Genomic DNA, 21,325 nt, shown 5'->3' with positions numbered 1-21,325 from the left:
ATAACCTACAGGAGCATTAGAAAAGATTTCCACCCCAGCTTGTCTTTAGAACAAGGGTCTAATCAAAGGTATCCATCCAGAATTCTTTTCTGGCTGCCAAAGGGCTCATCTTGACTTGGAGTAGCTTCCTCCTCCATCCTCATGACCACTCCCCACTCCTTCCAACCTGTTAGAGAACACACCTGCCAGCCAGTACCGAGCACCTGGAGATCACCTGGAGCAGGAAACAGAGGCCGGGAGCACAGAGCTCGAAATCCTCCACGTCCCCAGACCACCCCTTCCATGTGAGAGGATGGGAGATTTAAGTGGTAGTTTGGAAAATCAGAGAGCTTTTTGGCCATAGAAACCAGCGTTTTTGTTTCAATGACCAATCTGTAGGACAACAGCTGATTTTTATTTGAAAAGAGTATAAGCGTATTGTCAAATAATTTCACTTTGTAAGGATGATTACATAAAAGAAAGCCCCGAAAACCCTCTAGAGAACCCCTGCCTTAAGATCGCTAGACACAGAGTGTGCAGTTTATAAAGGTCATGTGTGACCTCCAACTCCTACCTGTAGCCCTCCATTCCTCCAGAGCTGAGGTTGGGAATCGGCTGCAGCATTGAGCAACCTGGCTGAGGGGTTTGAGTCTCCTTTTACATTTAAGTAAAATGAAAAATACCGGTGCACATCTGTACTCCCACCACCTAGGAAACTGAGGCAGGTAGATCACAAGTTCATAGCCAGTCTGGGCTAAATATTGGGATCCTATCTCAAACAAATAAATAGAGGATCACATTCTATTTTATGAAATGAAATGGAAATGTTGCTCCATCCTAGAACAAAACATAAAGCCAATGAAGAAAAATAAAATGTTAGGCATGGTGGCACATACCTGTAATCCTAGGACTCAGGAGGCTGAGGCAGAACGATCCCTGCAAGTTCAAGGCCAGTCTGGGCTACATAGCAAGACCCTGTAAAAACCAAAATAAAGAAAGAAATAATAAAAATAATTTTGAAAAATAAAATAGACTGGGAGGCCTTAGGATTTAACCTTCAGCACCAAACAGAACAGATGAAAACTCTTAATAATAGAATAAATATGAACATGAACTGTTAAGAGAAGAGAATAGATGTCACCAGGCACCTGGGATGAATTGTGGATATTGAGATGAAAGGGCCATGGTGTCACAGAAAGGGAGGTCTGAGCCGTCCACAGTGCTATGGCTCTAGGGGTGAACTGTATTAGAAGAACTAGACTTTCATGTGCAGGCGGGGTGGGGGTGGGGGCTGATAGTTCCCTTAAAAAAAGCAAGCTTCAGTTCGAGATTTGCAAGAGAAGGTCTTTGGTTCCTGAACTGCCTCCACGTTTAGAAACCTGATTCTGCAGGGCTCAGATACTTTCCTTAAGTGATACTTAGCTCCTCTATCTCAGGAACGTGTTAATCATCTGACTAACTGCTCAGCTTCGCTGCTTCATGAGATCGTCATTGCCAGTCCCAAGTGCACTTGGCTGCTGGAGACCAAACATTCTGTATGTGAATTGGGAGTTCAAATCACCGTGACAAGAGGTCTGACAAATTTGAGGGCCACAAACTGAAACAGCACAAGACCCAATGTCATCTCCAAAAACCCACTCAATTGGGCTACATAATTTGCTTTCAGGTAGCATCAGTGTTAGTCCCTCAGGGTTCTGGGAGTCGTATACCTCATGCCTATATTTCTCAAAAGTTATCGGCTCTGCCTCTCATCTGTAGTCAGGTAGGATTTAGTTCACCTGAGCCATTGTCAGCCTTGTCTATCAAGCTGAATTTGATGCGACCTAGGGCTGGGGCTAAAACCTGCCCTCAGTGACCTGTGTATATTACATGACTAAATACTGTCACTGCAAGCAGTCATGCCCTCTCAGTGATAACCCACATGTAGTTTTCGGTAGACACAGGAGCTCCTTATAGTTACCTCCAACTTTCAAATGCACAAGTGCAACCATAGGTTAGGTTAAGGGTGGGGATTTTTGCTTTGTTTTCAGTCATTCTCACAGTGTTTTCTGAACGGCATCATCTCGGCACTTGCAGAATGTAGAAACAAAGAACAGGGAGCAAAGGGATATGACAAAGGACGCATTAATTGAGCACTTTCAGCATAGTGGTTTAGGACATGAGCACTGGACCTGAAGTGCTAGGACTTGAATTTCTCTCTGTGCTGTCTGCTCTAGACAGCTTGTGTAACCTCTCTGTGCCTGTTTCCTATGAGACTATTGTGAGGGTTAATTGAGTTTATTCGTGTAAAGTGCTAAAAACAGTGCCTGCCCCGTATAAGCGCTATATAAGTGTGACGATCGTGTAGTAAATCCTGTGCTAACTCCCTGATATATATCATTTATTTGACACTAACTACAATTCCTTTTGAAAATGAAAATACAAGAAAGTACTGCTGGGCATAAGGCACATGCCTGTAATCCCAGCAGAAGGATCACAAGTTTGAGCCCAGCCTGGGCAACTTAGCTATAACCCTGTCTCAAAATAAAAACTAGAAAGGCCTGGGGGTGTAGCTCAGGTATAGAGTGAATACCTAGCACGTGTGAAGTCCTGGGTCTAATCCCAGCACCACGGCAAGGGGCGGGGGGAGAGAACTCAATTTGTTCCAAATTCATGTTCAAACACTGGAAAGTTTGAGTTGAACATATTTTTCCCATAAGAAATAATGGAAAACAAAATAATTGGTTCTGAGGCTCCAAAATTACTTATAAACTCATTTTTCCAAGACTTTAACAAATTTTACAATGATTTCTTTCTTTAACTCTATCAAGGTTCTCACAACGTTCCTTTTAGCTTTACTGCTGGTGTCACTAACTTTCTTTGGAGCCATGGTTATGATATTTTATGCAAATAAAAGCACACACAAAACAGCACAATGGCGAATGTTCTAGCACTAACACAAGCACTGTATGTTGTCTGTGCCGGAGCAGTGCTTAGACTGAACCTCTTGTGTCCATGGCGAGATGCGATCAACGTGTGACTCACTCTTGGCCCGTACAGATTTTTTTAAGTCGTATTTTCAGTTTAACTATTGAGCAAAGTTATAAACACCAAGCAGATTTTTTTGAATTTTGCTGTTCGAGTAGAGGAACCGCTTGTAGCGATTGGACAATCAAGGTAGCACTGTACTGAGTTCTGCTACACTGGTTTGTAACAAATGTCCTGTTACTGGGAGTACATGATAAAGGAATGAAACATATATATGGACCAGTCCCTTGTTTTTTCCACTACTTCTTCATAAAGGCTTTCCTACTCTGCCTAATTGCTTTTTTGTTTATACAATAATACAAGCTGGCAAACTCTCCATGTCAAAATATATAGATCTTTATTATTAATATCATTATCATTATTATTAGTGCTAGGAATTGAGCCCAGGGCCTCATGAATGCTAACCACATGTTCAACCACTGAGATACACCTCCAGCCCCTTTGTGGTTTTTTCGGTACCAGGGAATCAAACTTGGGTCCTTGCGCTTGCGCAGCAGGCGGTGAAACCACTGAGCTAAATCCCTGGCCCCTTCGTGTTATTTTTAATTGTTGCGGAGAATTACATACCATGAATATTCACTAGTATTTATAGATTAGCTAATGTTTACTGGACATGGGAGGAAACATGGATGGTAAAGCAGAACAAAACATGGTTCTCCAAAATATTTGTACTTTTGTGAGGTAACTCAAGACTTTCCTGAAATAATCAGATACCAATGCAAGAGGGCTGGGGATTTAGCTCAGTGGTTCCCCTGCCTGCCTCGCAAGCGCAAGGTCCCCAGTTTGATCCCCTGTAGCAAAAAAAAACCGTACATTACAGATGAGGGCCTCCTCCTGGAAGCCCTGGCTGGAGTAAAGACGAACTTTACCCTCTGGACTTGCAGCCTTGCTGAAACGTTGCTCAAGACAAGGACAAGTCTACACTCCCTTAACAAGCTTCAACGCAGCTGCAGGTGTGTTGGCAGAGGGTGGAATGCAGCCGGCCAGGGTGTGCTCCCCTTGCTCAGCATGTGGGCAGCACCTTCCGTCTGAAGCCACTCCCACTCCCACCTGAGGGAGTTGGGAATCTGACTGCTGAGGCTGGAGGCGCAGTGACTCTGCTCGGGGCCAGAATGAGAATTCTCCTTTTCAGGTCCTTAATCCTTGGCTTGGCCCTGATTCCTTGGGAACCTCTCGTGGGGCTGAGACAACAGTTGCCCCACAGGGCCAAGCTGGGGACAGGCTGTGCTTAGATATTCAGAAGCTTAGGCCAAGGCTGTGTTTCTTTCACCCCACCCCTAGGTACTAATCACTACCTAAGCCAATAGCACTTGGTTGCCACAGAATTAGGTTGTGTCAAAGCCTACTCTTGGCGTTCCTCCCAAAGGTCCTACTTGCTAGCAGTTTAATACTTAGTTGGATAAACTTTTTGACCCCAACCTTGTCCATTTACCCTTCCAGACATGTCTTTCTTTTTATACTGACAGGATAATTAATAATCAGTGAATAGACATATATTTACTAAACACCTACTGTGTATTTAGCTCTTCTGTACTAAGAGCGGGGCTTGGAATGCTGAAGTAGGGAGGTTAAAAGAAAAGACTTGCCCTGCCCTTGGGAGCTGTATGGGACACACACAGGACCACACAGCAGGTCCTGAAGTGGTTGAGGTGGGTGGCTCAGAGCTGAGGGTGTGCAGAGAGGCAAGGCCTGGCGGGTAGGGCGACCCTCGAAGAGGAGCCACAGTTGGCAGAAACAGGTGTCTATTTCTACCTCCCAGATAATCCATGGCAGCCTTGTCTGGTGGCCCTGGGGACTGAGTTCAATGAAGCAGCATGAGCCAGGGTGGCAACTAGATCAATATTCTGCTCACTGATTCACAGCAAGTCTAGTGTTTCCCTTGTCACTTGGGGATGAAAATGACTGACTCCTTTTGTCTTCTTTACCTCTCCAACATGGAAAAAAAATTGGAAAGACTATAACAATGAATACCTTTAGACTCTTCACGTACATTCATCAAATTTGCCATATCCCTTCTAGAAATTTTTTTTTTGTCTCCATTTGAACATAAGTTGCAGGGCTGGGAATACAGCTCAGTGGTAAGAGTGCATGCCTAGCAAATGTGAGGTCCTAGGTTGGATCTCCAGCACTAAAAAAAAAAAAAAAGGAAGAAAGAAAAGAAAACCATTTTTAACCTTGATTTATTGCTCATATTCACTTTCCCCAAGTTTCCACTTAATGCTCTCTCTAGCTTTTATCTTTTTATCACTTTTTTTTTTTTGTCTGGTACCAGGGATTGAACTCAGGACCTTGCAGCTTTTTTCTTTTTAAAATTAAAATGTAATCAAAGTTTACTCATTGGGTTTGGTTGTCCTGTCTTTTTTGTTGTTGTTGTTGTTGCTGAATAATGTTTATTAGCTTAATAATTTGGGCCTGCCCTTAGGATTAATAAACTTCAGCACTAATCACAAGATTTTTATTCACTGGTGAGGAAACTCTCTTGTTACAAATCCAATTAGAGAAAGGGCGTCTACTTCTTAGGGGCTGCAGTGACAGCAGGCTTCTCTTCACAAATGATGGGAATGGTGCGCTCAGGGCCAGAGACCTGTTTCCTTGGTCCATTCACAGTCAGGACCCCATCAGATGACAGGAATGAAGTAATGGTGAGAGGGTCCACATCAGTTGGGATCCTGTATTTCCTGTGGAACTCCCTGGAGATAAAACCATGTTCATCCTGGCACTGCTCATGCTTGCCATGCACCTCAGTCACATCTCCCAGCACCTTCACCTTGAGTTCCTCCGGGGAGAAGTGCTTCACATCCAAGTTGACAGAGAACCTGCCCTATTCCATGCGCATCTAGAAATAGCAAGGTGAGGGAAGGAGGAGAAAGATAGGAAGAATGTGATTGCATTGATGCAAGCTCATCGTTCTGCAGAATTGCTTTCTGTCCAGGTAACTGTTTTTCCCTTGTCTGCTAAAAATCTCTTTTCCAGTTGTCCTGTCTTTAAATCTCTGTTAATCTGTAACAGAGCCCTGCTCCCCTTTTGTGTCCTTTCATGATCTTGACACTTTTGAAGAGCATAGGTCAGTTGTTCAGGACAATGACCACAATTTTGGATTTGTCCAATTTCTTCTTCATAATTGAATCCAGACTCCATTCTTTTTTTAATTGTAAAATTATAACAACACAGAATTTATCATTTTAACCATGTTTTACTCTCCTTCACCTCCCCTTTTAAATCCCAGGCCCTCCCCAAACATTTTTTTTCTTTCTTTTCTTTTTTTTTTTTTTTTGGAGACAGGACTGGGCTAGAACTTGAGATTCTCCTGCCTCAGCCTCCCAAGTAGCAGAGTTTTCAGATGTGTACAGTAGTGCTCAGCTCATTTCATTTTAGCCCACCTTTTTGAGACTAGGTCTCACTATTTACTCAGGCTGGCCTTGAACTTGGGATCTTCCTGCTTCTGCTTTCCAAGTGTTTTAGCCATTTTTAAATGTACAAATCAGTGGTATTAAGTATATTAACAATGTTGTACAACTGTCACCAGTATCTATGTCCAGAACTTTTTCATCATCCCAAATACCATCAATGTACCCATTAAACAAGTATTCCTCATTCCTCATTCCTTCTCCCCAGCCCCTAGCCTGCCTTTCTTTCTTTCTTTCTTTCCTTCCTTCCTTCTTTCTTTCTTTTTCTTTCCTTCCTTCCTTTCCTTTCCTTTCTTTTTCTTTCTTTCTTCATCCTTCCTTCCTTCCTCTCTCTGTCTCTCTTTTTCTTTTTGTTGGGACAGGGTCTCACTATGTAGTTCAGGCTGCCTCTAACTTGTGGCAATCCTCCTGTCTCACCCTCCCAAGTACTGAGATTACAGGTGTGTGCAACCACACCTGGCTCTCTTTCTCTTTTTTTTCTTTTTCTTTCGTGTGTGTGTGTGTGTGCATGTGTGTGTGTGTTGGAGATTGATCCCAAGGAATCATACTTTCATCTTTATGAATGTACCTAGACTAGGTACTCTGTGTAAGTAGAATCATACAATATTTGTCCTTTTCTGTCTGCATTATTTTATTTAGCATGATGTTTTCAAAGTTTGTCCATCTTGTAGCATGTATCAGAGTTTCCTTTTTAAGGCTGAGTAATAGTCACATTCATGTGTGTGTGTCGGGGGGGGGGACTTTTGGCTATCTTAAATAATGCTGTTGTGAACATTGGTATATAGATATCTGCTTGAGTTCCTAGGTACTGGGGATCAAACTCAAGACCTTATAGTTGCCAAGCAGGCACAGGTGCTTAATTTTTTCAGAAAGTACCAAATTGTTCTCTACAGTGACTACATCATTTTATATTCTCACTAGCAAAGCATGAGGATTTCAATCTCTCCAAAGCCTTGCCAAAATTTATTGCTGCTGTTTTTCTTTTTTTTTTTTAATAATAATCATCCTGATGGGTGAGAACTAGTTTCTCATTACGGTTTTGATTTGCATTTCTCTAATGAATAATAATATTGAGCATCTCTTCATGCAGTTATTGGCCATTTGTGTATCTTCTTTGAAGAAAGGCCTATTCAAGTCTTTTGCCCAGTTTTGAATAAGGTTTTTTTAAAATTCAGAATATGACTCTATTAGGAAAGTCTTTTAAAATTTTTGTAATTGGGGGCCAGGGATTTAGCTCAGTGGTTTGGCCGCCTGCTGTGCAAGTGCAAGGACCTGAGTTCAATTCCCAGTACCAAAAAAAAAAAAAAAGTAAAATTTTTGTAATTAGTACATGTTTCAGTGCATAATGTTTACATTCCTTGTGGAGTTGGTGCGTGTACATAACACATTTCATTTACATGTCACATTTTTCCTCTCCTTTCCCTCCCTCTATCTGTTGATCCCCTTACCATTTGAGAAAGATCTATCTCCCTACTTCCTATTATTCATCTTTTATTTTGCCCTTTATTTATACTTTGGGTTTCTTATACAAGAGAAACCATGTGATATTTAAGCTTCTATGTCCGATTTATTTCACTTACCATTATGGTTTTGTTGTTGTTAAGTTATAGGAATTCTTTTTATATTCTGGATATTGATCCCTTATCAGATATACGATTTGAAACCATTTTCTGTGAGTTGTCTTTTCACTATCTTGATAATGACTTTTGACATTTGAAAGTTTTAATTTTGATGAAATTCAACTAATCTGTTTTTTTCTTTGGTTGTTTAAACTTTTGCCATCAGAGTCTGAAAATCATTGTCAAATCCAATGTCATGGAAGTTTTCCACTGTGTTTTCTTCTAAGAGTATTTTTTTTATATGTTCACCTACTTTAATAACATGACATATATACCATGTTATCATTATGGAATGTAAGTTCAGGTTAGACAAGAGAATTTTACAAGTATTTACAAGCATTCTGTAGTATATCGAAGTTTGTGTGTAATGTCTGACCAAACCAGCTTGCTCATAAACTACTAGTCGTTTCCATTTTGGTCATTTAGCATTTACAATTATTACAGAGAAAAGAAACATATTGCACATATTTAAAAAGTGTTCATTTATCTGTGTATTACCACTTAAAATAAATATTTCTATTTCAAAGTGACATTTAAAATTTATTCTAATACAACTGCAACAAAAATATAATTCTACCGGTACCAAAAAAAAAAAAAGGGCTACAAAAATATAATTCTATAATTATAAAAGAGCTCAAGTGGAATCCATAATTAAGCTATTCTCATGTTTACAAGTGTGATTCTGAAATAAATACTATTTCTGTGCAGCTCTGATGTAAGTTTTCTAGGTCTACACACACACACACACACACACACGTGTGTGTGTGCGTACACATACCCACGAGGGTTCAATTGAGGGAGAATTTGTAAGTTATATACCATGCAATTTTTTTTTTTTTTTGGTACCAGGGATCAAACTCAGGTCCTTGTGCTTGCAAGGCAGGCGGCAGAACCACTGAGCTAAATCCCTGGCCCTTCCCATGCATGTTTTGAAAGAGTTCTTCAAGAGCCAGGCACTCCTAAAAACTGAAGTTCTTACACCAGTCCACAGGGCAGACAGATAAAAGCTGAACTGACTGAGGGCAACAGGACTCCTATGGAACATCCAAGGCGTGTGATATCCAGCAGCAGCCCGGGAGTACATCGGGGTGGCCTGCTGTCTTCTTTAGAACTAATTGTCATGAGGGTTTAAGAAAGGTGGACATTTGAACACTATTGAGTGCATTTAGGTGACACAATTCTTTCATCTGATTCCCTGAATGACCCAGCTCATGAACTAGGCACTACTCATTTGGTCATCAAGGCTGCAAGGAATAAACCATTATTCAAAATACTATAATACAGTCCGAACAACTCAAATGACTTATTTTTGACACAAATATGTAACCTCAACACGAGATGTCTAACTAAACAACTGCTTCCAAAAAGACCAAGACAGCATCTCTTCTTCTAAGGGTTAGGTTTTGCCCAGAACTCCTGATACATGGAGTAGCCCATACCAAGGGTCATTGCTCCTACAACAAAGCCTTGGGCTGCTACGAGCGTGTGGATCAGGTGAATGGACATTTTAGTATTTTCCTTGCTCTTCAATTTGTATAATCCATGTGCACCAATTGCTGCAAAGTCTGCCTTTCCAAGAGGAACAAATGGTGCCTCTTTAGCTTTTCGGATAAGTTTAGATCCCTGATCTTCATCATATGAAGAAAGAGAAACATCTGTGTTGCTTGACATAGTGACTGAAGAATCTTCTGAAAACCACGGAACCCCTCAAACTCCACCAGCTTCTGGGCTCAGCCTCTTCTAAGAGTTTTATACTTTTAGCTCTTAAGTTTTGAGTCTTTGATCTATTTTGAGGTAATGTTTGTATATGGCATAAGACACGGGTACATTTTCATTCTTTTCTGTAAGAGAATATCAAATTTTCTAGGACCATTTGTTGAAAGATTGTTTTTTCCCCATTGAATAGTCTTGACAACCTTGTGGAAAATCAATTTACCATACATGAGAAAGTTTCTATCTGGGCTCTCTAGTCTATGGTTTTTATGTCTGCTCTATTCCCTTTTAAGAAGGATATGGTTTCTTTCAGTCATTTTCTCATACTTATATCTACTTCCTGAAAGGAAGGAGAAAGAAGAGGGAAAGTCTTATTAACACAAAGGGATTTTATGTTATGGTGACCTGGATTTGAATGCTATAAAGAGTACAACATTTCGGAGGTGCCCAATCCTGATTAGCATTTAAAATGTCAGAGCTGGGCCAGCATTGAAAAGTCTGTTTTGAACTCACCCCTTTACTATCTTAGGCACAATCATTCTCTACACTTGTTTTCTATGTTACTAAACTTGGGGATCATGTTTTCCTTGAAATCCTATAGTATTGGAATGAGATTCAATTTGGGTGTGTTCAGCCTTTTACTTGTAGAAGAAGAATTGCAGTTAATCAGCCTTTATTGAACATAATTTATAGGAGACACCTTTATATACAATTCTTTTTTTTTTTTATTTGGTATCAGAGATCGAACTCGGGACCTTGTGCTTGTGAGGCAGGTGCCCGAACCACTGAGCTAAATCCCCGGCCCAATATACAATTCTTGGTGACTTATAGTCTACTTGGGTAGGTCTACATGCCAAAGGATGGCTTAGTAATCATTTGGACATGGGGAGATGAAAATTTAAAAATTAAATTGGGATGCAAATTCCTCAAAGGTGGGGTATGTTGGGTGTTAAAGAAGGGTAAATTGGGCCGGGAATTTAGCTCAGTAGTTCCGGCGCCTGCCTCGCAAGTGCAAGGACCCGAGTTCGATCCCTGGTACCAAAAAAAAAAAAAAAAAAAGAGTAAATTAGGATTCAGGGGTGAAGGTGAAGAATACTGGGAACTAAAACACAGAGGCAGGAACAAGTAAAACTCCCTGAGGACCAAGTGGTGGAGATGCCTGAGCCTTGGGGCCTGGAGGGTGTGTGGAAGAATGCACTGGTGGGTAGGTGGGGTGGGGCTAAATTACGGAGGATTTTTAAATAACCAAGTAAAAGAATGTGTACTTGATTTAGCAGACAGTAGTAGACCCTTAAAATGTCTCAAATAGCTGAGTGAAGTGATGCACACCTGTAACTGTAGCTATGTAGCTACGTGAGAAGTTGAAGCAGGAGGATCACAAGTTCAAATCCCATCTGGGCAGATTAACAAGACCGGGTCTCAAAATAAAAATGAAAGGGCTGGGGATGTAACGTCAGTACTGAAAAAAGGTTCTCATATGACATGATTAACTTTGTTTTTTGGTATGGGGGATCGAACTCAGGACCTTGCGCTTTTGAGTCAGGCGCCGGAACCACTGAGCTAAATCCCCGGCCCCTGATTAATTTTTTTTAAATGAAGGAATGGGCCACTCTTTCTGTAGTTTGTCTAGGAGGGAATGCTGGGCCGATTACTAAACAATCAATTCAGTTCTCTTAGGACTTCCCTGGAAATGAACACAGTACATCTTTGCCCTGTGCTCAATGCTATACCGAGGTATATCTTCCAATCTTCTTGACTGGAATTCACTGTCAGACAATGCACTGGTTCTGAGTAAGATCCTGTGAGATTTTTGCCCAAGTTCAATGCAGCCCACTAACCTTTTGTGCTAATGGCATAAAATTTCCCCTCTTGGTTCTGGTTTGGGTTGGCACTGTCCCCAGCTTTCCAAGCTTCTAAGCTACATATGGGGCTATAATTTTAGTTCCCTCATTTTTACAAAAGGTCAAGTTTTCTAAAGGTCTTCATGGATCAACTGGAATTTGTCGATGTTGGTGAAGGTGCATGAAAACTGGGGGACATTGCAGTTGAAATTTAGGGCATTCTCTCCACCCAATCCCACCCCAACTCCATTCCCCTAAAACTGAGCCTCTCAAGGACCCAGCAGTTTGTCTTCATTCAGTCCTTGCCACAAGAGGTGAAAATTACCTGTGACTCATCAAGTGATTTAAACTGCCCGGTCCCAGACAGGAGTATGAGGCTTTGCCACTGACAATTTAGGGTCACTGGAAAGTGAGAGCAAGCAGGAAGTCTCCTGCAGGCTGGAATCAGGAGAGCTGTTCGGAAGTCCGAGCATATTCCAGAGTGGAGAATGGCATGCGCAGGGCCCTCAGGCTGATGCCTCAGTGGTGGGAGGCGGCTGCATCTTTACCTTCCTTTCCCAGCTGAACACTCCTGACACGAATCTCCTCAGATGGCTACTGTGTTTGGTTTTCAACCAGGAAACAAAGAAAAGAGATTATTTGTTTTCTTATCTGCTTTTGCTGAATGGAACCTCTGATTCTACTTACTGGTTGCACCTTAGACACCCTGAGGCTGTTTGGGATTTTAAACCCCAGCACACAGAACTCAAATTTTGCTGACTCCTTTTCCATATCCTGATCCTGAGTTTTCTTCATCCTCCTGCAGTCTCCCAAAATCCCTTCAATCTATGATTAATTCTGCAGCCTGGTAATATTCTGCCCACGAATTGCTGTTTTAGCTGACCTGCCCTAAAAATTGGGAAGCCACTTTCTTTGAGTGTCTTTACCAAACATCTTGGGCTTTCTCACAATCCGGTTATCTTCTCATCTGCATGCTTTTCAAGAAATAATTATGAATTAAAAACATCTCTTAATTTTCAAGGCCATGCCCAGTCCTCCATAGAGCATTGCAGAAGTATGGAGTTCTACTCCATGCAGAACTAATTCTAGCCTGCCAGGAGTTTCAAATAGTTTCCTGGAAAACATCTGAGCTTTTTTTGGTGACTTGTTTTGCAGTACTGGGGATAGAACCCAGGGCTTGGTGCCGCACGTGGAGCTGTACCCCAGTGTTGTGCTTTATTTTGGGGTTTTGTTTTTATTTGTTTAGATTTGTTTTTAACCTTTCTCCCCCCATAATGACTTGAATCAGAGTGATTAAAGCAACAACAGCAACAACAACAACAACAACACACACAAAGACCATCTGTATTTCCCATTTCTAGTCCCAGGTATCAGGAAGGAGAGGCAACCCTAAGGAGAGTAACTCCACAGATGCCAGTGCCTGTTCGGAACATTCCTGAAAGGTTATCTGAAACTGTCTAGCCCAGCATGGGGACAGTCTTCCTTTCTGGTTTTCTTTCTGAACTTTCGTCCAGAGAGCATCCTGTTCCGTTACAAACTTACCCACTGCCCTCTCCAAATTGCTAGGTTGACTATGGGAGTCCAGTCAGTGCCTGGCACTGAGTTAGAAATAGAAAATGAGCTGGCAGCCCCCACTGTGACGGGTTTTTGCTGAGTCCTTCCCCCACCCAAGCCCGTCTGCTTTTAAACTGGCTTCTTCTTCCCTTCTGGAACCCTAGGCTTAACTCCTACCTCAGTCAACATGGGAGGCATTTGTAAACGTTTTCAAATGTGCCCTGGGTCCTTGCACGTGTTTAAGAAGTTCCTCATTCTCCTCCAGAACACTGGGCAAAGCGCTGACTTCTTCTTCCACCCCTGCCAACCTGGGTGGGTGGGTGGAGGAGGCTGGGCCTGGCCTCTCCTGGGAGACTGCAGCGGCCCGGGCACACCCCAGCCAGGGGAAGAAGCTGGCCGCCAGCACTGTTCGGGCTATATTTAGAAACAGCTTCCCTGCTTATAGGAAGCAGGGCCCTCTGTGGCTATAATTATGCCTGAAGAGTTACTTTCTTTCAAAAACTATTTTCAGGTGTTTACCACTTTCTTTAAAGTGGTTTAAAAAAAAAAAAAGTAAAATAAAAAGTTGCCTAAAGGCAGGCAGTCCCCAGAGCAGGAGCCTGGGAGTGGCTGGGTAAAATTCCATTCTGCTATCTTGTGTTACCGGAGGACAGGAACCAAAGGGGACCTTTAGGGACAGCAGGGACTAAAGAGTCTTTTTTCATCACCTAGACTGTCGGTCAAGTCATTAGTGGGTTAATTGTGTGGAGGGACCTGGGAGACAGGATTCCTCGGGGGCATTTCTGCTGTCCACTCTCAGATACATCCAGGAAACAGCACCGTGGCCACTGGCTGAATGCCTAGGTTCAAGTCCAGGTGATGAGAACTGAGACAGTCTTACTACTCGGGCAAGTCCCTCCACCTTGAGGCCTGGGTCTTCCCATATATAAAATTCAAAGGATTGCTGTGAGGATGGAATGAGGCAAACACAAACAGCGTGTGGGGTAGGGATTAGGGATCGGCACAACGAGATCAGGAAACTCTTCTCTGTTCTGCCGATTATTCTGTACCAGGGCCAGGAAGTGTGAGCTGCTGTGTGCCAGACACTCACAGAAAGTGATGCCCTGAGGAAACACAGAGGGAAGCTGAGACATGGCTCCTGGCCTGAGGGAGAGGAGACAGACCCCTCAGGGAGATGCTCAGAGAGTAAGGAAAACAGGGAAGGAATCCTTACCTCATTCTCCCTCCTGACAGATGTCAGGACATGGGCTTATCTGGGCGACCTGGGCCCTTCTCCTCGTTATGCTTGTTATGCTCAGCCTGTGGGTCAGAGAAAGCTGTGGAAGGACCATCCAGGCCTCCGACCCAGGGGTCCGGCTGCCTGTCCTGTGGCCAGTCTTCTCCTTCACTCTCAGGCCTTCCACCCAGCTCCACCAGAGGACCTGGGAGGGCAGACAGGCTTTGGCCCTGCAGACTGGGACTTTGTCAAGGGTCTTGAGCTCCTGTTGTTAGGTCCTAAATCTGTCCCAGGGACCCACCCCATCTTCCTGGTCCACACTCAGAGGCCAAGCTCCGGGCATACTGGTGCCACCACTAGTGGGCCTGTGCCTCAGCCATGACCACCCAGTCTGTCTCGAGCCCCCCACTCATTCTGCACTGTTACTCACCCTTGCTTTACTTGTCTGTCCAGTTCCTCTCCGAGTGTGTCAATGTCCACGTCAGTCTCATTTCTCCCATGAGCCCTTTTCGGACACTGAGGCTCACACTCGCCTTGCCATCCCATGTCTCCTTGTTATCTAGTCCGTTCATTTGGAAATTCGAAATGTGCTTAATTACAGTCTCAAAAAAGTATGTGAGCATCTGTTTGACTGCAAGGCACTGGGGCTAGAAGTGGGATATCTATAAAAGCACAGGACAGGATCTTCTACCAAGAAGCTTAAAATCTTACGGTGTGAAAAAATTCTAAAGGAGGGCCTAGAAAATTCCCTCTTGCCATATGTTGCTTTTCAGGATGGATATTATTATTTAACTCAGCAATAATAGTAAACAGCTATAGACGTTTGTGTGTGCCAGTACTGTATTAAGCACTTTGTACAAAGTGTTTTGTTAATGGAACTCTTGTGTGGTGAATACTAGTCTTCCCTTTAGAAATAGTGAAACAAAAGTACAGAAAGGTGAAGCAGTTGCCTACTGTTGGCCATCGAGAAAGCCAGCATTTGGACCAGTCAGCCCCACTGCATTGTTTATACTCGAACTACAATGTCCTCTTTCTCCTGGGGTCACCTTTTCTGCTCAGCTAGAATGCAGTTCTTGGAAGGCAGACACCTTGTCTCATCCTTTCTAGAAGGTGCTGAATGCATTATGGTAAGTGGTGCACCCAAGCTGTGAACTTTCACAGGTGTACTATTCAAGATTCACTTTGTTGGCTTACAAACAATTCTTCCGGAATGGAACTCTTTGTAAGTCAGGGACTTAACTGTATTGCTTTTGTAAGTTGGAGACTTTCGGAGGCAAGAGATCCTCAGTCAACATTCAGGGGATCCCTTGATAATTAGGCCCTGCAGCAGAGAGAAGGGGTTGTCCAAGTTTCTTAGTTATGCACAAAAGAATTAGGAAAAGAGAGCCTAAAGATCTAGTACAACAGAGCACATGTTTAGAATACTCAAGGCCCCTGGGCTCCACCCCAGCACCAAAAAGGAAAAAAAAAAAGAACTAGGGAAAGAGCCTGAGAGTCCAGAGCCCAAATACTGCTGCGCTGGGCACTAACTTAGCTCCCAAAGGCAGCCAGCTAGACAAGTTTCAGGAGGACTTTGTACTAATGCTTCTGTGAGATGGTCGTAAACCCACTAGGAAGAGGCCAGAGGCCTTCATGACTTCAGATCAATTCCTACAAGAATGGGTGACTCCAAAACATTGCCTAGAACTTCAACTTTATATCCCACCTTGAGGACAGAGTCGTCCCACCCTTCAGTGTTTCCCATCATATCTACCAAGTTATAGTGATTGTACTTCTGAGATGAAGGGCACAAGGAACAAGAAAATATCAGTCCTCACTCAAAGGGAGAGATGCTCCTAAATTCAGTGAAAATCTTACAGCCTAATCACTCACCTAGCATGTTATCCATTTCTCTTATATTTGTTGGTTGCCTAGTTGGTACAAAAAGCTATGTAAACACTGAGAAGGAAACAATAAGCAAACACTTTCTGCCCTCCAGCAACTTACAAAGGAGGCGATTCTAGTTTTTTGTTTCTTTTTTTTTCTGCAGTGCTGCCGATGGATGAGCCAAGGGCCTAGAACATGCGTCCTGTAGCCCTGAGCTATGCTCCAGTCCCTGGTTTAGTTCTATATACACATATCTACAACACGAATCATGGAACAATGATTGCATATCCACTGTTTATTAATTGCTTACCTGTTGCCTCTAATAAGTGTTTTTAATATTATTTAATCTGTACAGCAAATCTGAATATAACTATCCTGTTCAGCTCTGAGAAGTTAGCATGTAATACAGCTGTAATCCAAGCCTCGATGTGTTTGACCTCAGAGTGCTCCTCACAGCCATGCTGCCCTGCTCCCCACAGGAAGTCCGGACAGGAGGACCAGTGAGAGCAGAGGTCATGGTCACTGTTAGCTTCGTTGAGCAGAAGTAGCTTACAGGAAAAGGCTACTGTAGAAGTCACCTCTCCTAATATCATTTCCTACTCCCACCAATAAACCTTTTTGCTTTTTCTCCAATCTAACCTCTACAGAATGACCAAATTAATATAAGACACAGCAATGATCATCATGAACTCCTCTGCTCAAAAAACCTTCACTGATCCCCCTCATAGTCACAAACAACTTTTTTTTGTGTTATACTGGGAATTAAACCCTATCACTGATCTACATCCCCACCCATCCCCCTTTTAAATTTTATTTTGATACAGGGTCTCACTAAATTTCCAAGGCTGGCCTTGAACTTGAAATCCTCCTGTCTCAGGGCCAGGGATTTAGCTCAGTGGTTCTGGCGCCTGTCTCGTAAGCGAAAGGTCCCAAGTTCAATCCCCGGTACAACCCCCCCCAAAAAATCCTCCTGTCTCAGCCTCCCTAAGTGCCGGGATTACAGGCATGTGTCACTATGCCTGTCCCTCAAACTACTCTGAAGCCTACCATTCAAGCTCATCTGCTGGCTTACCCTCGCTTTTCACCCATCCCTCTATTTTCTTTTTCTATGTCCTCGAAAAGTAGAACTGTCTGCTATCTCTCACACACAGGCCCACCTGCTGTTCCCAGCACTCTTTCTATGTCTCCCTTCTTCCTGTCTCTCTGAGTTGTTTCTCCAACTCTTATCCATCCTTTCATTTCTGACTTAAATGTCACTTGCTATATAACAGACAATTACTAAGCTAGGGCAAATATCTATGCATATACACATTTATCTATTTTTTTTTAACCATGTGTTGTGATTATGTCTTTTTTCTTTTATTACAGCAATCCCCCTGAAAGCAAAATCAAAATCATTTTCCCATACCCTAGGATCCTAGCATATCTAAATATTAATTTATCAGATGAACTGGTTTTTAAATTAAGGGGCTGGGTGTAGCTCAATGGTAGAGCACTTATCTAGCATATTCGAAGCCCTGGCTTTGATTCCCAGCAGTGCAGAAAATTACATTAAATTAAATACTTTTAAACAGAGGGAATCAGATGTGTAGAACTATTTGTATCTTTACACAATCATAAGTTTAGGATCCTTGAGCACCAAGACAGAAATGAAGGCAGCAGGATAAGCTTAGAGAGGATGATGAGTCATTTGCACAGCACACTGTAGAGGAAAAGGATCGGGGTAGAGGAAGGGCTGCAATAGCAGTGAATTTTATTCTTTGAAATATTGCCCAACATCCTGGTATTTGGGAATTTACCTCCCTTGCCTATACACACTGCCCAGCAGCCAGCAGCCCCGACTCTCTGTCATTGGTGGTCCCTGACCCCTCCACGACTATTCTCACTCATCCCAAGTTTCACGCCCCTGCAAACCAAGTCCGAGGGTGGACGCTCTTGAGTAGCTAAGCTTAGGCTCAAGCTGGTAAATAACCACTGGCTGGCAGGTCCCAAGTCTGGATGACAAGAGGGAGGTTTGGTGTGGGTGGAAATATACTCCCTATTTTGGGATTTCTAGGGCTCGTCCTGGGACTGCACAGCAAGAGCAGGCTGAGAGGGCTGTCTGGGGGAGGATGTGCCCTAGAAGAATGTCTTCTTGCAGGACCTGAGGTGGAAAGCAATTGCTTCTATCAGGACCCAAGTGTGCAGGCCCCGAGTTCCTGGGAGAAACCTGCAAACCTCCCCCCTCGCCCCGACTGTTGCCAGTCTGGTCTCAAACTCCTGTGCTCAAGTGATCTGCTTGCCTCAGCCTGCTAGGGAGGTAGGTCCATAGGCCTGTACCCCCGCACTAGGTTTTGAGGGGAGGCTCAACTCTCAGACTGCCTCTGTCTCCGAGCCCCTATCTTGGCTCCATTCCCCTCACCTGCTGCCTGGAGGATCCACCCTTAAGGCTAAGGTTACCCTTGCAGTGTGTTCATCTTGGAGCATTCGGTCTCATGTCTTTCACAGTCCAAGACTTCTAGAACAGTAGTTTGCGAAATGGGATATGCAGAGGTCCTATGGGACTTTTAGAGCTCCATGGGGTTATTTGTAGGAAACGAAGACAAGCAGCTGGGCCTAGTGGCATACACACCTGTAATCCCAGGTGTTTGGGAGGCTGAAGCAGGGGGATTGCAAATTCAAAGCCAGCCTGGGCAAACCAGCCTGGGCAAGTTATCAAGACTAAAATAAGATAGAAAGAGCTAAGTATGTAGCTCAGTGGTAGAGCACCACTAGGTTCAGTCCCCAGTACCACCATATCCCACCCCCCAAAAAAACCTAAGGCAAGGTAAATGTAATCTTGTGGAAAATAACCCACACAGATGCAGTTTTCTAACATGAGGGTTATAAATCCCCACAGAGGTCTGTGTGATCTGAAGGGGCTGGTGAACCTTCATATAAAAGTCACTCATGTGTGCATATGTATGTATGACTGCTCTCGGGGACATAGGGTGAGCGATGTGCATTTCAAATATTCAGTGTAATCTCACTGACAGGGAGGCTTGGAAGGCAATGACTCTGTCTTCCCAGTCAACACTTTGCTTCCCTGCTAATGTTGAATTTAATGTAGCAATTACAAAGTTCACATGATTTTTATTTTCAAGCGGGAACAAGTGTTCCTTTACTTAAGGACCACAGTTACGCCTTTTGAAAAAGATTATCAGCCACTAACCAGATTCTGAAAGGGTCTGTGACCTCCTGAGAAGTTAACAAAACAAAACAACACATTTTTCTCGAGGACTAAGGTGGGAACTGGGTGTCAAGGGAATTTGGAGGACATTCCAACTCCTCCCATTTCCCATGTGCTGCAAACATGTGTAGTGGGAAACAATGACAAATACAGGGAAGTGACAGGTCACTTTACTAAAAAGACATTTTTTTTTGAGACTGGATCTCGAAATGTAGTTCAAGCTGGCCTCGAACTCACTACATAGCCCAGGCTGGCCTTGATCCTTCTGCCTCAGCCTCTGGAATGCTGGGATCACAGGCAGGTGCCACCAAGCCCAGCAACATTTAAATGGATGGAATTCTGAGGATTTCTCAGGGTTTTCACTGTTTAGGTAACATGAGTCTTTTGTACCTGTCCTTCCTCTTTCCTTTAGTCTCCACCGCCTCTGGGAACAAACCAGCAGCTGTTGTTTGCCCCAGAAGGGGCTGAGGCTGCCAGGCAGGAGCCCTTGTTTGTTAGTCTGGAATGAGGGGCCCAGCTGGAGAAGGTAGAACGCATCCTCCACATGATCCATGAGAACCACACTTTCAAGTGTCTCTTTAAAACTTCAAAATTATTTTTGAATTTCTCCGAGTAACTGTAATTGTACTTTGAGTAGCCATAAATGAAAAACCACATGCTAATAAAAAGCTACAGTGCATTCCGTAATCCTTCTAGTATGTAATTAGAAATTACAGCACCATCTCTGTGGATCTGAAAATCAGCACAGAGTCTATGTGTGAGATGCATTATTTATTTGTTCTGCAGGCAGTGTTTGGTGCATCTGGATTCGGAGACCCCATCTCTGAAGGAGGGCTCCTTTCACTTCCCACAAAATAGGAATCAACTGAGCTCTAGCGCAAGGAAGCTCTTCGGGAGGTGGGGTGGCACCCACTCCAGAGCCCAGGTCCCATCGACTTTTGCAGGATGCTTGTGCAAGTCTCCCCTCCCCACCCTCCCATGCTGTCCCCTCACTAAGAAGTGTCCAAAGTGTGCCTGAGGGAAGAAAGGACTCACTAAGTTCTGTTCAGGTAACAGTCTGACAACAAAGTGATGACATAGCTGCCATGGGCCTCGGCGGCTGAGGGTGGGAAACTGTGTGGCCAGCCCTACGTCACTGAGCTCTCCCTGTAACCCGTGAGTTAAGGGTTGTCATCCTCTCTTCACAGATGTGGAAATTGAAGCTTAGAGAGGTTAATGGCAATGTCTCATGGTCACTAAAGGCCCCAGAGATAGGATCCAGAGCCAGGTCTAAATCCAGACCCTGAGGAGGTAACCACTATGCAATACTGCCCTATGCCAGGCTCCCTGGGTTCAGGGTTTGAGGGTCTTCTTTAGGACTAATGTTTATTTGCTGCTCCTTTACCCAAGGAATCATCTGAACCCAGCCACAAAGTGTTCCAGAAATGTGTAAGCCTTATTCTCCCAGGAGACTCGAGCTGCTGCAAAACACGTTTTGGCCGCATCTCCTAGGGTCTAGGACTCCACAGGCAAAACTCAATCTTGGAGAGCAGAGAATGCTTTAAAATCTTGACTGTAGCTCACAGCCTTTGTACAAGGAGGATGGAAAGTGCTGCTCCGCTCACCTCCTAGCCCACGCTCTGGCCCTTCTCCATTATAAAACCTTCCCTCCCACCTTGCCCACTGAATCCAGTGTGGGCCGGTGTAGAAGAGGCCTTCAGAACTGTGTGAGTCAGCACTGACTTTTCTCATTCCTTCCAGGACATTTTCTCTTTGGCCTTTAACAGAGCTTCTGCCTTTGCTCTTTGGATTCAGGAGTCTTCCACCCCTAGCAAGCAGACGCCACATCTTTAACATATTCTGGATTCCTTACCCTAAGAGCCCAGGGCAGGCTGGACACACCTGCAGCTGCTATT

The 21,325-nt window shown here is 43.6% G+C and overlaps 1 protein-coding gene and 2 pseudogenes across 5 annotated transcripts in view; 1 reads left to right on the top strand and 2 right to left on the bottom strand.

Annotated features, from left to right (window-relative positions):
* The window catches only part of Ninj2 (ninjurin 2), a 93,057-nt gene that overhangs the window by 27,880 nt on the left and 43,852 nt on the right, over window positions 1-21,325 (top strand). The window lies entirely within an intron of this gene.
* Window positions 5,171-5,842, bottom strand: LOC147830208 (alpha-crystallin B chain pseudogene; annotated as a pseudogene).
* Window positions 5,890-20,392, bottom strand: LOC110346992 (HIG1 domain family member 1A, mitochondrial pseudogene; annotated as a pseudogene). Its single transcript, XR_015440773.1, has 3 exons — window positions 13,318-20,392; window positions 11,912-12,183; window positions 5,890-9,873 (listed from the first exon to the last, which is right to left on the bottom strand). The product of XR_015440773.1 is annotated as an HIG1 domain family member 1A, mitochondrial pseudogene (transcript).

Source organism: Heterocephalus glaber, unplaced genomic scaffold (genome assembly GCF_053883595.1).
Source record: "Heterocephalus glaber isolate CG9 unplaced genomic scaffold, H.glaber_assembly_v1.0 deba00000281, whole genome shotgun sequence".
In the NCBI taxonomy this organism is placed as follows: Eukaryota; Metazoa; Chordata; class Mammalia; order Rodentia; family Bathyergidae; genus Heterocephalus; species Heterocephalus glaber.
Note: the sequence above shows the minus strand (reverse complement) of the source record. Positions and strands in the feature narration are given on the sequence as shown.